The sequence below is a fragment of the Lissotriton vulgaris genome, chromosome 6 (assembly GCF_964263255.1).
Source record: "Lissotriton vulgaris chromosome 6, aLisVul1.2, whole genome shotgun sequence".
Classification (NCBI taxonomy): domain Eukaryota; kingdom Metazoa; phylum Chordata; class Amphibia; order Caudata; family Salamandridae; genus Lissotriton; species Lissotriton vulgaris.
This window is the reverse complement of record NC_141694.1, coordinates 1,410,768,359-1,410,786,552: the sequence shown is the minus strand read 5'-3', so window position 1 is coordinate 1,410,786,552 and position 18,194 is coordinate 1,410,768,359. Positions and strand designations below refer to the sequence as shown.

Here is an 18,194-nt window from a genome sequence, read left to right as displayed (position 1 = left end):
TTCTCCTGGGCCCGTGAGAGCACCGTGATCTGGCATCACACACATGTTTACTAAGAAATAGGTTCCCATCCGCTATTGTGCTCCACTGTCAATCAAGAGACGTGAGTTATAGTCGTGCCTAGGGCAAATATGTGATTCCGCCACTTTAAATACGGATTTGCTGCTATTGCCACATAATCTATCATATGCAGATTTTTACAGCAAATGGTTTTCTAGCGCAAAAGTATAAAAAGTTACCCTAATAAACTGCTGCGCGTGTTGCTGCTCAGTAGAAGGCACTTTGCATAGGTTACCTGGTCACCTTTCAGTTGCTGATTGCTGTATTTAGGTGTTAAGCTGATGATAATGAAGAAACCATTTACCCAGGCACTCCGAAAAGTGTAAAAATGACAAAACAATAAAGTAATGCTGCCTCAAAAATGACGCTCCATTCTGTGCATTTTCTTGCTGCAGAATATGGTCAACAAAATGTTGTTCTCCCTGCGGCATAATTCCAGTGGTCCCAGCTTCTCCTCTTTGTGTGATCATGGGCAAAGCAATTAATCTCTCTCTATCTCTCTCTTTCTCCCTTGTGTTCCTTCACTTTAAACTTTAGAAGCTGCTAAAAACAGGCGAACTCGCAATGTTAGGCACTATGCAAGCATAAAAAAACTTTCTATATATTTTGTGGTTTAGCCTTCTTTATGTGGTTTAATTGATTTACCTTAAAGCGGGAGACAACTTTTTGGAGTGGGAGTGTCCCCTTGCTGCAGTCTTCATGAACAGTCTAGGACTAGGCCTCATTCTACAGTGCTCCGGGTGTGAACTTGCATACAGAGCTGCCCCCACCTCATCCATATGTTGATTGAGTTTATTAGCCGTTCGATTAATTAAATCCATTACAGTAAAAAGAGCAAAAGTATTGATAAAACAGCCCCCCCCCCCGTTGCCCCCTCCCCTTCAATGTCCTTATCCTTATGATCGGCCTTTGGCCCTTAGCGCATTTGGGCCAGTTCTCGGAGTTACTTGTAATTGCATGGTAGATAAGACGAATAAATACTGGGACTTTAACCCCTCCCATGCTCATGACAAGCTCAGCTCGTCCTAACGGCCAGAATGCTCGCATGCGGGGCTAATTCCCCCGCTGTGCTGAACATTCTACAGGAACGGGTGTGGCTGTGTTGAGCTCAGCTCATCACGAGCACCGGGGCGCTGTGCGCATCCGACCCACCCCCCAGCAGAGCGGGGGAATTACCCCCGCGGCCAACGGGTTGAAATCTGTTTTGGTAAGTTGACTTTTAAATAAGGAGGTTGAACCCCCTAGTGCCTGGCAGGGACTGCCCTGCATCCTTCAACTAGTGGTATGATGTGGCATGTCAATAGCGGAAATGGTCATTAGTCTGTCACAGGAATGACATCACCTTGTACTGCCTCATTTATGGTGATCATGGTTAAATGTGTGAATTACCCCCGTCTTGCTAGGTTTCTTGTCGTTGATTTGTGAAGCATAAGGCTGAGGCCTCTCTACAGGACCTTACCCATATGTTGTGTAAGTCATTTTCATGGCGTAGGTGGTATTACAGTAAAAGACGCACTCTTAGCTTGAAGATCTAAACATACAGAAACCTTCCTTCTATTCAGTAGAGTTTACAGGTGAAGACAAAGGTGCGGAAAGAGTGCCGGAGAAGCTTGCTGTGCACTTCAATTTTCCACTGTCTCTCAGTCAGTCCGTAAGAATCAGTCTGTTATCACACACCCCGTGTACGTGCCCTACACACCATGGATAATCATGATCGTTGGTCTGAGTGAGTACTTAAGCATGATTACCACGTGCGCCGAAGCTAGATAAAGTAGTGCCGCTTGTGGTCTCACCGGTAACATCTCATTTGTAAATTATCAAATTAGCTTTCAAGTTGAATAATTCAAATCCTCCCCTCTTTAAATTGTTGTTCCTTCAATCAACTTTTGTGTGCTCGTGCCATTAATTATATGCATTCATCAGACAAGATAATTAAAATGATTAATTGGTGAGCGTAGTAATTAGGATACAGATTAATCCGGCGTGTGCGTGGATGGGAACGTTCTCATCCAAGCATTTTGCTGGTTTCATAGGCCATTGGAGCGTTAGATCAAATGTAGCGCCACACTCAATGCCATTTTTTATCTTGGCGCACTCAGTCCTCCTACGCGTCCTCATCGCTGCACGCCCAGTTTTCTCACCCGCTCCTATGACTGTGCACACAGCGCTAACACTAGTTCTTTCGCTGAACGGGCAGATTTCACACCTTTTATTATTGCAGCGCACCCAGATCCACTCCAATTCTTATCACTGCACACCCAGCGCCCAGGCTATTTCCTTTTACTGTGCACACAGACCTCACTCCAGTTCTTTGTTTCTTCCATCCGGCAATACAGTTTATTCAGGATGTTGCTTCTACCCGCTGCCGCTTGGAGCATTCACGAAGACCAGGTCTACATTGCCCGATATGAGATAAATTGCACTCATAATTGCCCTGCTAAGGATGTCCATAGATGCACAAACCTTTTTTCCCCCATTGATTCTTTGCATCAAAGAAGATGCATTTGGATACAGCACTTGGGGAACTGTTTCCAGTACAGCTCGATGGACAGGAATTTGATATCACGGTTACAGGTCTCCCTACTTGTTGGACGATGATCTAACGTTTCTCTTATTTCACTTACAGCATTCTAATAATCCATCCTAGGGTCTTCGTTTCAATCTATATCTATAATGGATTTTGTTTTAGTCACTGGGGAACGGACTATGTTCTTGTCAAATTTGAACCTGGCCTCAATTGGACCTCTCGTCAGATGTCCGTAAGTGTCCATGTGCCACACTTCTCCCAAGTAATCTTAGATTTCACTGTCTTGGCCCTGTGGGCCTACACAGACTGCAGGAATGTTCAAGGACACGAAGAAACTCCCTCATCGACTTGTTACTCTGGCCGACAGTCCTGTGTTCTCCATTCAGATTCTTGGTTAATCCTTAAAAATGGTGATGAGCAACTGTACAACCGCACCGAAATGTCCCCTTGACCCTTGTCGCTCAAATCTGAACCATACCCCGTCTCCCCTGATGAGAGAAGGTGACTCCTGTGTGTCTGGGAAGAATCGCTCCACCTTACATAGATCAATCCATGTTGGAGCCCACTCGCCACACCAGTAGATTTTTAAACATCAATCCAGGTATGTGATTGATCTCCACAAGCATGCGCTGTTGGGTTTTAATGTGTGTATGCCCATGAGGCCTAGGGGTGCTACGGAGTGAGTGTATCAGCACTGCAGGTGCAAAAGGTAAGACTCTTGACTGCGGCAAAGCATCTAAGAGGTGTTTTTGTCTTCTGGAAAAGGCAGGTTTTCAATTTGTAACATTTTTTCTTTGTCCTGGGTCGCTCAAACAGAAAAAAGACAAAAGTTCTACAGGACTCGGGCTTGTGCTAAGACTGGTCTACTCTGATGCAATCGTTTTTAGCAGGCACATCTTTACAGTTGTATCTTTGAAATGTGCAAGTGTCTAGATAGAAAACCTGGCATGGATCCGGCCCTCCCGGACCGTCATTGTAGAGCCCTGATCTAGAAGGAGGCTATCACACCAGTTTAATTAGTAACAGCACCGACCCAGATGTATTAATTGCTTGGTGTAGAATTGAGTGTCTGAACTCCTCTCCATCTTTGTCCCCCAGCAGCTGGCCAGACTGTCTGGGACCGATGCCTCCCCCCAAGCAGGAGATCAAGAGCTTGGGGGTATGGCTGGAGCAGGACCTATCGTTTAAAACCCACGCCAAAAAGACTGCTGGCGTGTGCTTTGGCCTGCTCCGTTCAGCCCAGAAGATTCTGCCCTTGCTCCTAGTGGCCACTCGAAGGCTTCTCATCCAGGGACTTATCATCTCGCGGCTGGATTTCAGCAATGCGCTATTCCTGGGCGCACCCGAATCTACCCTGAACAGACTGCAGCAAGTGCAGAACGCGGCTGCCAGGCTTTTGACGGGTCTCCCTAGGCGTCAATCTGCCCGCCCAGCGCTGAGGGCACTGCACTGGCTCCCTGTGAGGGACAGGGTGAAATTCAAGTCACTCTGCATCGCCCACAAAGTTCTGCACGGGGTAGGTCCACCTATTCTGGAGGAGATGGTCCAGCCCTACAAGGCCTCTCGCTCTCTTCGCTCTGACCACCAACATCTCCTTCAGGTTGGCAGGGTGAAAAAGGCAAGAACTGGTGGCAGAAGGTTTTCAATAAATGTGGCCTCCTTGTGGAACTCATTGCCCCTACAACTGCGCTCGGAAGCCAGCCTTCTCAGGTTCCGTAAACTTTTAAAAACCTTTTTGTTCTCCGTGATTCTGATAAGCGCTGGGATGCCTATTGGTAACCAGGCGCTATACAAAACTCAGAATAATAATTATAATAATAATTTTGTGTTCTGAGTGACCGGAAGCTGGTGGAGTGAACATCCTGCTGATGAGAGATGCTTCTGACATTTCAACCTGTTGCAGTAGTGTTTTGCAGCCTCTGCAGCACAAGTTTCTTTTCACCCATCGAAATTGTTGTCCAAGCTCTGGCTGAGTGAAAAACTTAAACACATTAATTTTTGGAAGAAGCTGAGCCTATGCTTGTCAGGTTAGCCGGTGATGCAGAAGCAGGGAGTCAATGCCGGTCAGGTTGGCAGGTGATAAATGTTTTCTTTTCTTCTCAGATAAGTTCCCTCCCAATCAAAGGTCGTGCCACCGCATTGGGCACCTCGGGCTGAGGACAAGGTTGATTCTGATGGGTCTCCTGGCAAAAGCAGTGTGGGGTGGAGGGTATGTGTTTGTGGCAGCTTTGTAATTTAAGTACATGCTCTCAAGCTACATGCAATACTCTGGTGCAAGCAGATCTCCTAATATTCCTGTGGAGCACAGCTGGGGATTGAGCAAATGTGGTAAACTTAGAGTTTCGCTTTGCAGCCGTCTTTGTAATAACCATGTCATTTAGTTGAGATGTCATCAGTTGTAAACCATAGGTTCAAATTCCTTCCTGTGCTTGATTTTTTTTAATTTTTATTACGCAGTGAAGGATTCTTAATTTAGGTGTTTAGCTGCTCTCTGACAAAGTCTTGGGAGTGAGACAATAGACTTTGCATTTAATCGAAGATCACGCAGTCTTCTAGCGGTAAAGGCCGCACCCTGCTGTATTTATACAACAAAGCCATAGTAAACGCAGCTTTTAGATTTACGGAAATGCTTTGTTACAGGGGAGAATTGTACCAGGGAATCGCCTGCTAAAGATAGCTGCTCAGTTTATAGTTTTCAATTGCTCCTTTCTCCCAAAGAACTTCAAAGACCAAATCCAAGGCCAGCACCACCTGTCCCCAGTGGTCATCCATGGCATGTGGACTCTTCTCTCGCACTCCATTTATGTTACAAGTGTCTGTTTTTGCCATGAGTGCTGTAGGGAAGTGTATTTCTGGCTTATACCTAGCCGTAGTGTTGTAACCCTGGTTTTTTGGTCTTGCCCGAGGCAGTGCGTAAGTTATCGCTTGCATGACCTTTTGTTTACTTACAGGGGTTTAGAGCCCTGCCCATTGCTTACTCTTGTTTTTCATCATTGTCACTCATTCTCTTGTTTGTCTTTGGCCAGCTTCACGTCCTCTTCGTCTGTTTTTACCTTCCTTGGAGCATAGCCCAAGTACTGCTTCCTGTCCCAGTATGCTTCCACTTCTCATGCTTTTGGAGCTTGTTTTTCCTTTTAGTTGCAGCACTCCATAAGAGTGCATGTGTATGCAGGCCTCCCGCTCCCTCGTGTACTTTCCCTGCAATTGTACTGCTTTTCTATCTGCTCGTGAGCTGTTCCCCCTGTCCTCGCGAGCTCGCCTTTGTGTGCGTTAATGTTAGCTGATGACTCCAGCTGGTACCTGCGTGCTATGTTTTGTGGTATTTTCTATGTAATAGATTCAGCGGAAACAGTAATGCCATTTTAGCTAATTGCCCCATTTAAGGGGACTGTAACTTGGAGAACATTCTTTACTGTGGTAAAAGGTAGTAAGGTGCTTTCATCCTTGGTTTTAGTTGATGGAATTCAGCATCCGTTATGCAAAACGGCAAGAAACGGTCTTTCATGGAGCGCTGACAGGCAGTCAAACAAAGGCACCTTGAAGTGCTGTCTAATTTATTCCAGGTGAACGGAGATTAAATGCTTCCCTCCCCCAGCCTTTTTTTGAGATAATAGTTTGATTTTACTTCTTAGAATTTTGATTAGGGGATATGTTTTGTCAGGCTCATAGAACCTAAGCTCTTTAGCAAGCGGTGAAGGGTTTGAGCAGATAGAGACTTGATTTGAACAAAAGAATTCAGCCTTGACAATTTTTACTGATGGGGAGGATTCTTTCCACTCCCAGGGTCGTCGTTGGTGCCGGTTCTGCCTTACATAGTGACCAGTTAACGGAAAAAGAGGCAACGGCCGAATTTCGGTGATGGTCCTTTAAAACATAAACTCTGATTTATGCATTTCTGATACCATCTGTAAATTTAAAATTCTAAAATCTCCGAGGCATTCACATATGACCGACTCATCCATTGCAACCTTTTGAGAATATGGCTACCTCACCGATGGTTCCAAGCATAGTGCTGATACTCGTGTGTTCGTGCGCCCAGCGAAATGTCCAGCCGTGCCCTCTTCTACTGCCCCCCTTTCCCCTGAGCACTTCATCCTATTTGTTATTTCTGCTCCCCACCTCTCATTTCCATTGTTGTGTCTCTAGGAAAGGGATTTAGAATCCTGCTGCTCACCCAGGCCCACGCGTTTCATGCGCGTATCCACGGTGAATGGAAGACTTGTTCACATCAGATGGCTTTCTAAGGAGAGACAGTGATCCCATTCACCAAAAGCGCATCCCTGGGTCTTTGATTACGTAATCTGCAGGTTCCATGCTCTTCAGCTCCCAAACAGGGCATCACTTTGTGTTACATGCTCATTTAATTCCTAAGTAACGCCACCTGTGGCTGAGGAAGCTGCTACCAAGAGACCGAGCTTCTAGTCCTGCCTGTGTACCCCCGCTGCATGGGTTTTTCTTACCACAAGCTCATGCTGGCCACCATGCCTGGTTTCCTGAGCCATTTTTGTGCTGTTTGTTCAATGGTCACAGACCCATCTAGATGGGTCTGTGCAGGATCAGTGCATACTGATGTTTCTAGAGACAGGACAGTGACAGGTAAGTGCAGTCGTCTTGCGTCGCTCCATTGGGGGGTAAGGATACAGAACTGCAAACCTAAATACCCTGGATAAGTTGGGCCTGCTTTCCCCTGTCCGGTGGTTCTGGTATACACAGGCAGCATTCCTGCAGTTGTCTAAGAGAACAAGCAGGGATGTACCCTCATAGTCGGCGAGTGTAAGCTGATCAGGGTCCTTCGGGCTGGATGATGGACAGGATATCTCCCTGGTTGCTGTCCGTGCACAGGGTGTTGAGAATGGCAAAAGGCTCTGCGTCACCCGGCTCAAGTGGAAGCTGAATTCCTCCATATCACTCCCCATTCTGAAAAGCCTACCTCTAAATTCCAAAGTATTATTTAGAATAGGCAGGTATTAGGGATCGCAAAATCTAAACATCGTCAAATTTAGATGCAACAGCTCTTAAAGTAATAATTATAATGATGTAAACAAATGGTTGTTTAGATAGTGGATAAATAGAATATTTAAACCTGCGAACTATTGTTTCACACATTTCTGCAATGGAGGCACTGGTCAACCGAGCTGTCTTGTCACCCTTGTGAAAGGATACTGATGTCAATAAAGAGAACAAGACCTATTTAAATCTGCGGTCTCTGATCCTTAGTCTAGGACTGAATTCAGCATCTACGTAAAGACCTGCCCTCTTCATAGTTACCTAATGCAAAATAATGGGGCTCCTGGAAGGTATTGCAAGGTGCCTCCAAAAGTTTGCTAAAGCTGGCAACCTTACAAATGTTGTTATGCAGTCACAGCATTTGAGACGAAGGACCCACCCTGGACTGCAGTGGCCCCAGTCTCAATAAAAAGGAAAAGCTGCCTTACTGGAGATGACCAAGAAGGTTCCAAGACCTGGCTGCTGTGGCTTGAGGTTGTGGTCTCTCCAGAATCCGTCTTGAGGTCAAGCTACCGGTCAAGCAGGCAACCCGGAAACACTAAACGGTGTTAGGCCATGGAGCTCTGAAGCGAAGGAATAGCACCCCTCCCATGGTCCTTGACTGACGCTCCTTGCACCGGTTGACTGATGGTATGTATATTCATGTGGGTAGATGAGGAGGTTATTTGTTCAAACCGCTCCACAGGATATTCAAACTAATAAGGTGCCATTTCGATTACTAGCCGGCCTGCTTCCTAATGTGAAGGAGTTCTTTGATTTTGGCGGTGTTTTCAAAACTACACTTTGGTTCCATAGCAAGCGGTGACCTCAAACACAAGTGTACTTGCCCCTTTTCTAAGACGCCATGGTCTGGGAGAATAACTCAGTATAATTTGCTTAGTTGCTGCAAGCAGTCTCTAATGAGGATTTGATCATTAAAAAGTGTTATTTTTAAAGCTTTGTAGCAGACATATTTCCACTAAAAAGTTCTTCACCTGCTGCTTTTGGAATCATGCAAAGAGCTTGTGTTTCAGGAGCCCAGGCACTTGATTCTGAACGTTGTACATATCAGCCTAAGACGGAGTCCATTGACATTTGATGTGTGGTGTCTTTTTAGCCATGGAATCTAGATGAATGAATTCATAACACACGTATCTCTATCTGCTGTGCCACGGGCCGCAAGAGTGCAGGAGCTGGTATCACTGCCAACTCTGATGCTTTGTACCATGTCTCACAATGATAGACTTTGTTCACTCCAGAGTGCCCTTAGAATTCGCCATCTTCAAGAAGATGCTCCCCTTTGCCCTTTTTCACAGGTCTTGTAGTGATGGTGCAGACTAAATAACATGCAGCTTAGATTTAAATAGTGTTCTGCACCGAGAAAATGCTTCTCTGGAGGGAAAGTCCACTACGAGCAGGCTTCTAAAACAAATGCTGCCTCTCAGATATTCTCTTGTCTCCCAGTTTTACTCCACAAATGGTCCATCCCTTCTTGAAGGCATGCACACCTTGTCCCGCGGTTGCGTCCTAGCATCATGTGCCTCAGACGTCTCTGTGGACAGTGCTTCCTTCAAGATCCCTTCCAGGGCTGATGAACTGTGATGCCTTAGAGTGCTAATCTGGATATCCCTTTCCTACACCTCGGTAGTGCTGAAGTAAATCTGCACATCAGTTGATTTCTGACCTTTTCATCAAACACTTAATGTCCCTCTCCCATTGTTGTAAAATGGCTGTTCCCAGTAGAACGTTTAAAAAAACCAGTGTTTTAAAGTTTAATATAGCACAAACTTGACACGCCGGTATCCGATTGCTCTACATGAGCAACAGTTGCGTTACAGACGGACACATTCATTTTGTTAGGCACTGGAATATTACGCGATTTGCCCAGAATCACAGGATGTTGAGCGTCGCCGCCGAGACTGGAACCCGGTTCCTCGGCTTCGAGGTCAACCACGCTAGCCGTCAGGCCACATCCTACGCGGTTCCTCTGACTTGAAGCTGACCATGTGAGTCCAGGAGAATTTTGAAGACACATGTTCAGGCCTCTGTGCAAATCCTAAAAATATGAAGTGTCTATATTTCCCCTGCATCTCTGTCATGCCCTCTCTTTGCTTCTCTTCCTCTGAATCAGCCATCTGGCAAGCCCACACATCTTCCATTCGAACGCTAGTAATATTTTTCTTTTGAGTGGAGGGGCATTCGGAAAAAATCTGCATATATCTTCTGGTAAAGCTTGTATTCCTAATTCTCTTTATTTCACACCGACCCCATGATCCTTGATGTGTCCCTACTGCTCAGCACCAATGAAGAATCTATCCTGCTGGAGTTGGGTTAGGTAACAGAGCAAGGAAATAAACAAAATCAATAGTGTCTGGGAACTAGGCACACCTTTGGTCTAATATTTCTGCTGCTTTGGTACAGTTTTCTGTACATTCCGTGAACTGACCTTGATGTGAATTAAGGGACCGGAGCTCAAGGGGGATACAAGACTCTAAACTAGGCAAAGAGCATAGTCTAATTTTGTGAGGATTCAGGCTTTATTAATTATCCAAAACCAGCATCTTCTCCAAACACACTGGGTAACACAGTGGTGCACTCCAGCTGCTCCCTTTCTCTTTACTAGAAGGAACGATTGGTGGGTCTGGAAAACCGATAATTTCAGTCTGTTGAAGAATTGTACATCCTTCCATGGTTGGGAAATGCTAGATGCAAATATGGGTACCATTTCCCATTTTTTTTGCATCTCATTTAATCCATTTGTTGGAGTTGAATTGGTGAGAATTATTCAACTAGTGGAAAGGAAAGAAATCTTAATTGGAGTTTCTGGTCAGACGGAATTAATGTATTCTCTCGATCTTTTGGTTTCAAGAGGTCTTCAAAAATGAACTTTCCTTATTCTCGCATACAATATGCATGCCACTCGCCATAATCTTATACCCGTATCTACCTCGACGAGGGCTTTCTCGGTTTTATCCATTAATGATCTTCTGCATTCACCTTCTAAAGAGAAACTACACCTGCTACAGCACTGTTGTGTTCATCAAAATATCACCAGTCTCTTGTAAAAGTTTAATACCATGGACGTTTTCCCCGTACTCTAAAAACACGACAGTAGTTCTACTCCATATATATATTCAGCATCTTGTAAGGTTTGTTTTCTGGGTCAGTTCAAGAGTTTGTGATATTCATATCACATGGTGAATGTACTGGAATTTTGCCCTTCTTCCCCCTGCCGCTCCTTCAAGAGTTGACCATGGCCGCCATGACATCTTAATTTAAAATTGATTTTAAAGGAGCTCCTGATAATGGCAAATAACCTTTAAATCATCTTTTCATTAAGTGCGCAGCTCAGAGTTAAGTGCTCGTGGTTGGGTCAGCACATTCAAGCCTATTGTGGTATTTCAGCTGACTTCCACAATCGGCGGCCTTCTGCACTGCGATCAAAAGGCCGGGCTCAGTGATAAGAGCGGTGTGACAAGAAGTCACCCTGAGGTCTGCTGAGCTGGTAAGAGCTGAGAGGAACCTCATTTTTCAGGCATGCAAATCTAGCTGTCAGGATGCCACTGCCTCTCTTACCCCTGTTTTTGAAGAAGGCGGGAGCACAAAAGGTCCTCTGGATCCCCCGTCCTCCCTTTGTCCGGTCTGTAGAGGTTGAGTTGCGGATGCCACAATGCCTAAGGACATCTGCCGGGCTCTGAATACAGTGCTAGAGAAAATGCCCCCTGATACAGCTGCTGCCACATTCATTATGAATGTTATCCTTTGTTACGGACTTCACTACGATTAATCGTCAAGTAAACATCGTGGAGCGCACTCCTTTATTTCAGTTTAAAGGCATCCTAACCCATTTGACCATGTGGAAGTAAAACTTAACACTAACCACTCAGTCCAAGCTGAGCATGCAAGTGTCACTGTGATGAGGCTTCACAACTTAGCGGCGTGTTGGTGTCTGAAACTACTGTTGGGCTTTGTTTTATATTTTCCTAAGAAGATTGTTACATTTTGATTCAAGTTGGAGAACTTAGTAATTTGGGTTTCATGAAAGAATATTAGCAGAAAGCAAGCTAGAAATATCAGGTTAGTTGGTGATGCGATAGAGCTAGTTCTTTTTGCTAAATTGTGGTTTCTTTGGTCTTGTAGGAAGTGCATGTCCTATCCCAAGCACTAGTGATTCAGACTATAGTTGGAAAGTATGGTAATCAGTTAACTGATATGGACAGGAGTCAACAAGTGTTCTATGGTTGTTAAACATTGGTTAGGATGGATGGTTAGTTTGAGGCGTTGGTCCATCTTTTCCAGCAAGCTGTTTTAATGTAATGTTGGCTTTGGGTTCGGGCTCAGCCCTGTCTAGGGTATGGATTTCTAGGCACTGATCTTGTTTTTTGTCATCCTGTATACCCTTGTAACTGGATTTGACAATAGTTCATAGAATCGGTGCCATCCGCCCTATGAAGAAGCCAATAATTGGGCTTTGAGAACCCAGACTGGGATGGTCGGAACACACTTACAAAATCCCAGCAGCATCTTTGCTGTAGTTCATCATTTAGTTGAATTAGAAAAGACACTATTTAGCATTTTATTATTATTATAAGAATATAATATTATTTTACTTATGCCACTGCGCACATACAAGCATAGCAGATCACCAACAAGCTTTTTCATTTGCCATCGTCCCATCTCCATACCATCTGAGCTGGGCAGCAAAAAAAATGTTGTTTTTTTGTCAATGGCCTATTTAATACTTCCCTTATTGTTTTGAGTGGTCCCTGAGTAAAGAGAAACATTTTTATAAAATGCAGATAAGTCGCTCATTGGGCCGTGAATTTTGGGATATGCAAGCTCAGACTTCGGTTTTTCCACGTAGTGGCTTCAAACAAATCACAGCAAAGTTTAAAGATTTTTTTTTTTTAGCTATTAACATGGGCAGCTTCCTCCATCACAGGATTAGCATGTTATTTCCTAAGAACGTGTCCCTCTTTCTAATTAATTTGGATGGATGTAAATGCCAGTATTAAACATCCTTGGAAACCTGTATAGAGCAGACAAAACTGGCGTGTCTATGCTTCTTGAGGCATGAATGCATTAGTAACCCCAAGTCACTGGCTACTGAGTACCTCTATAAAACCGTCTGTTCCAGGAATCTCTCTAAGTGAGACCACTAGAATGAATGTGTCCAATGGGCCTCATTTCTGCCATCTGTAAAATTGTCTCCCAGTCTCTGCCTCGACCTATTTATTGGAGAAAGATCTTTGGAGACCTTGAAGGAAATGTATTCCGCCATGGTGCCCATTGCCTTAACTTGAATTAAAGAAATCCGTTGCAGAATGATTACAACTCAACGCTTGTGGTATTCTCGCCCCAGGCACTATATTTGGAAGAATCCACAGCTGAAGAAGCAAAAACGAATTTGAGTCAAACTTGAATGATTTTGTTTGGATTGTCCACAGGTTTTCAGTTTTCATCTAAAGTCAGTCCCTCATTTCACTCGCAGCACAACGTCACTGACGGGGTGTGCATGTGGCCTTAATTTACTCTACAGAATTACTTTCACCTTCATATTAGCATCCTTGCACTCAATAAGTGTACAGTGCAGGAATGACATTTGCATCTTTTGGAGAATTTGCAACTCTCTATTTCATTCTAAAGTCAATAAACTCTTATTATGAAAATACCGTTTAACCCTCTTGAAGAAATTGATTATAAACTTTACATATTTAGTCTCTTTATTGCCTTTGCTCAAGTATGCTTCCCTCTTTTGATGACACTCTAGCACTTTGCCTAATTGTTATGATATGCAATGTCGCTTGTGCCTGTCATGTTGTACATATTGTAATCTATGCACACTTAAATGGCTTTGGTTCTGCCTTCAGCCATTGGCTTCTGTGGCTCAGAAACCTTCAGTCGTTGGTTTGCAACAATGTCATCCAGTAGGAGTATTTTAGTTTCACCTTCTTTCTATTGGCTGTTTGGGTGTGTGCATCCACCTCCATACATGAGGGGCGAAATCTGAAAAGTACACTTCCATGCCACACTTTCAATACTTTTTCATCCACACCTTGTACATATAAAGTGAGTTTTGACTTGCAGCAGGCATCCTAATAATACTTTTGTTAGCATTCAAGTGAGAATGTAAAACCCACTGGCTTTGCAAATGCTTGTTCATTGTACTGGATCAGGCGATCATATCCTCTGAAAAACTGCTCAACAGGCTCTCATCAAGCTGTACCGAACTTGCGCCCTCTTCCCTTTGCATTTGCTGTCTGTCCTTTTTTTGTGCGCTGTGACTTCATGTGCTGTCGATGGCATGTTGCCAGGGGTTCATTTCAACTAAATTACTTCTTCCAAGTTTCATTTGTTTCCTTCCTTTTTCCTGTAACTCCACTTTAAAAATATCTCTGGATAGGATAATGCATACATCACTATTCGGGGAGGTGGGGGGCCAATCAACATGTCAGTGCAACTTCTGTTTTGAGTAATCTCATTAAAATCCTAGACATTTTGCTCCATCTTCGCTTCTTGGCAGATCTTTAAGGGATACAAATGACCAAAATATCAGAATAAACGTCAGAAAACCCTAGGTGGCTTAACACCTCATTACCACTTGGGTTTGACATGACTGATACGTCCCTTGGTCTCAGTGGACTTGAGTTTTCTAGACTGCCATTAATCCTTATGATGCTGCTGTGTTTCCCCTTCCATCAAGCTTCATGTTTGTATTGTCTCGCTATAGCATTCATTATCTGCACTGTGGGCAATAATGGGACAGTGTGAAAAGCATAGCTTCTTGTCAAGGATACACATTGATGCTTTTGGATTTGTCCTTTCTACTGTTACCAAGTATTGAGTTGTTTAGTTTAGGTGTTCCTATCAAAGGCGGCTCTGGTAGCTTAGTGGACTAATGCATCCGCTGTAGGGGCCTGTGTTCGACCTCATGGTCACAGGTTGAAATCCTGAGGGGTCAACTCAGCCTTTCATACTTCTGAGGTCGATAAAATGAGTACCATTGAGTTGGGTAACAAACATTTGTTATTCAGCGGCAAGATACCCATGAGTGAACATGCACTTTACAAATTCACATGGTATGTTGTAAGTGCTTATTTTCAACTGACATTTGGCAAAGAGCTATGGATGGCTTGCATGGGACTATGGATTTATTTATTCAAGTGATGCCACCGGCTGCTACCCCCTCTCCATCCCCAACAGCGCACTGACCTTGTGCAGAGCTCTGCTTTCGCATGGCCAGGCAGAGGAGCAGGCGTCCTTCTAGAGCCTAGACCCCCCACCCCTCTGCCACTGAGGTCCTCATCAGCTAATTCTTGCTTCTCCTCAATATGATTGGCTAGAATTTTCAGCCCGGCCTTGATGGGCCCTGCCTTCAGAGATGCCATGAAACCAGTAGTTTTGGGCTTTAGTTAGACTGGCTCCATGTCACACCATTTCAGACTACACCAATTCTGGGCAAAATGCATCCCTCTGATGTCGGCAGCACGCGTATAGGCGTGCGGTGTTCATTAGGAAATCTGAACTTAAGTGTGACTGGCAGATTGGTTCTGGAAGCATCCAGAACTCTACCCACCCTCCTCCGAGACACCAGAGAGTGACAGTTTGAAGCCGGTCACTAGGAAATCTTCACACAGGTTTGCTGCTGGCGGCTTCACTGGTCTACTGTTCAAAACTGTGTGTCTGTGCCCAAGCGCTAAAGATTTGCTCCCAGAGGGCAAAAACACCACAGAGTGCACGTGCAAGCATTTGCAGCCATTTGTGTCAGTTCTGCAACTAGGGGGCCTCCTACCATTAATACTTATACACATACAGGGTCTGCGCTAGCCTCTTGGTTGAAAAAATCTAGTTTACCGAAGAGCATTTTGAGTTATGAAATATCGGCTTAACATTTTTCAGTATTTTTTGTATCTCCTGTCTCTGCCACTCCAAACACGTGTTAGGCCAGAGTTCGTCTTTAACATCATCTGCAGCCATTAGTCAGGGAGTCTCTTCTATATACTTTGTGGGCTTTGGTTTTCCACAGAAAAGATTTAGGAACAACATTTCTGCATATAGTGTCTTTTGGGGCTTTGAAAATTTCCATGTAGATATATCTGGCTTTGTATAAAGGTTTACCTTGGGAGATTGCATTGTGGGTAAAAAGTACTTGTGTGTATTCTGCAGGATGGTAACTCTGAGCAAGTTTATTTCACGCAGCCCGGTAGAAGTATCATTTTTCTTGGCCAAGGGGGTGACATGCGGCCTAGCCCCTACATCTTGCAGCATTTGTAAGATGTGTTTCCAAATTAATGGGAGAGCAATCCGAGGTTGGGTCAGTACTTTGACCACTGTACTGAGTTCGAGTAATGGGAAGCGTGTGCCTGATTTTGAAGTAGGTTATGATGCAACTCCTCCTTGAATGTAGAATTTTAATGTGTTCTTCTGCACTGAGTGGACCATTCAAGTTGTATCAAAGTCTTTTTCCTTATTGCGATGGTCAGTCAGGTGAATGGTCTAATAGTTTGTTGTGAGCGGGTCATTTTGGCTTCGGCACACCTTAGCCGTTCACCACTTTTTCTACTCCCAATCTTCTCCCTGAACTGGGTTGAATTCTCATATTTGAAAACAGCAAAACATACTTCACAGGTGCATCTGCACCAACCTGCCAAAGGATGTACTCTCTGTTAGGATCCGAAGGCCACTGAAATGCACCATACAGCGGCTCACTATGCTATACACACCCTCGGGGTCTGTGGCCATTTTCCATCCTCAACCCTTGATGGTCAGGGCTGCTGCATGTGGTGGTGAGTTCAGCCGCAGAATGAGCATTGCCATACGTCACCTAATGTTTCCTGTAGGGATCCACCATCCCCTCCTTTGCCCTCTGCTGATGTTTTATTTTTCTGGGACCATTTCAAGGGTAGAGTTATTGGCTTTCCCAGGGTAAATCTGGTGGGGCAGAAGCAACTGCCCCTCCATACACTTTGCAGTGCTTGCTGTCTGCTCCTCCTGAGGCCTTCCACAGACTATCCACCCCCGATCGGAAACCTGCAGGACACCCCGCGACCAAGCATGCGAGCTGACTGCGGCTCCTTCCTGTTATGAGAGGGCTCGCGATGACAGACGTCACTGTTCCCTAAACCAGCCTGCTTGCACATGCCTGCCCCCACCATAGGTGGAGTGCACACAGGATCATGCTGTCTGCCCATTTGCCTTCTAGCGATTTTTGGAGTGAAGAAAACATGCTCATCACTTCCGTAAAGAGGCCTACGAGAGGAAAACGGGCTTTTAAAATGATCCGAGCGCTCCCTGGAACTTCGTCTCTCTGCTTGGTGTGGGTATGAAAGAGCAGCTGGGAGTTAGTTCTGTGCTTTGATCTGGAAGTCAAATACTCGTGTAAATAAAGCAAAACAAGACCGAAAGAGATGGCTGTTAACATGGGATTTTCTCCCATTGTCTGCTCCAGGGAGGGACCCCTCTGTATGAAAACATTAGATGAAAGGTAGGTGAGCAGAAAGATGTTCATTGAAAGCCGAGAGAACAGTAGCAAGGCAGGGAGTCTGAACATCAAAGCCTCCTAGGATGGATTCATTTGACTTTTTGTCTTCATGTTTTCCGTCTCTCTCCCTAATCCTTCCGTTGTTTGAAGATGCAGTGTAAGGTTTTTCTCTTCATGCTTGAATTTATCTGATGCCCTGCCTCAGAATTCCTAGACACTGGTCCCATGTCCTTCTCACTGTGCCATCTGTATGTGCCCGTGGCGATGCATTCTTCCTTGGAGTAGGCATGGTCTGATTGGTAAAGGATCTTCGTGAGCCCCTCATGCCAGCTATACCAGCCTAGTATGAAGAATGTGCCGGTTCATAGTGACACCTTCCCCTAAATGTTGCATCTCCTCTTCAAGTTCATACTCCGAGACCAACATGTCTTTTCGGGTTCCATGTTCTTGATAATGCAGTGCAGCTAACAGATCAGGAGCCCAGCTGTTAGGCATAGCGCCTAGAGTTGGACCTTCTATATAAGGTTGAGGTTGGGGAGAGGATGTAGCCTAATGGCTAGGGTGGTCGCTCTCAAATCTGGGGAACCGGGTTCGGATCTCGGCAATGACACACATCCTGTGATTCTGGGCAACTCACTTAATTTCCCCGTGCCCAACAAAAATGAATGTCTCCTTGTGTAATGCAACTGATGCTCATGTAAAGCGCTTGGATACCCGATACCTTCGGGTCAAGTTCTTGCTATATAAAACTCTGTAAAAAAGAAAATGGGGTAGGCTGAGAAAAAGTGGGCATCACTTGAGATGGTAATCACCGGGGCAGGGATCCAGGATCCAAGCACTCGTCAGAGCGAACCCAGGAAAGCAAGTTGGTCTCCTCCCTCAGTTGATACTGGAAGCGAAGGTTCAGGCTTTTGTTAAAGAGAATGCCAAACACAGTCTCTGCCCAGTGGAGCTGGCCCAGGATGCCGACGCCAGGCCTAAACCTCGTCTGCCCATGTAGCTATCATGATGACCTAGTGTTTTTTTGCATGACAATTATTTTTTGGTGTAACACCAACAATGCTTGATTTTACAAACATGTTCTCTCTATATATTTCTATATACAGCTATACATCTCTCTCTCTCTCTCTCTCTCTCTCTCT

At 44.8% G+C, this 18,194-nt stretch overlaps 1 protein-coding gene across 12 annotated transcripts in view; it reads left to right on the top strand.

Moving 5' to 3' along the window:
- The window catches only part of NHSL1 (NHS like 1), a 466,661-nt gene that overhangs the window by 404,566 nt on the left and 43,901 nt on the right, over window positions 1–18,194 (top strand). The gene's annotated exons all lie outside the window — the stretch shown is intronic.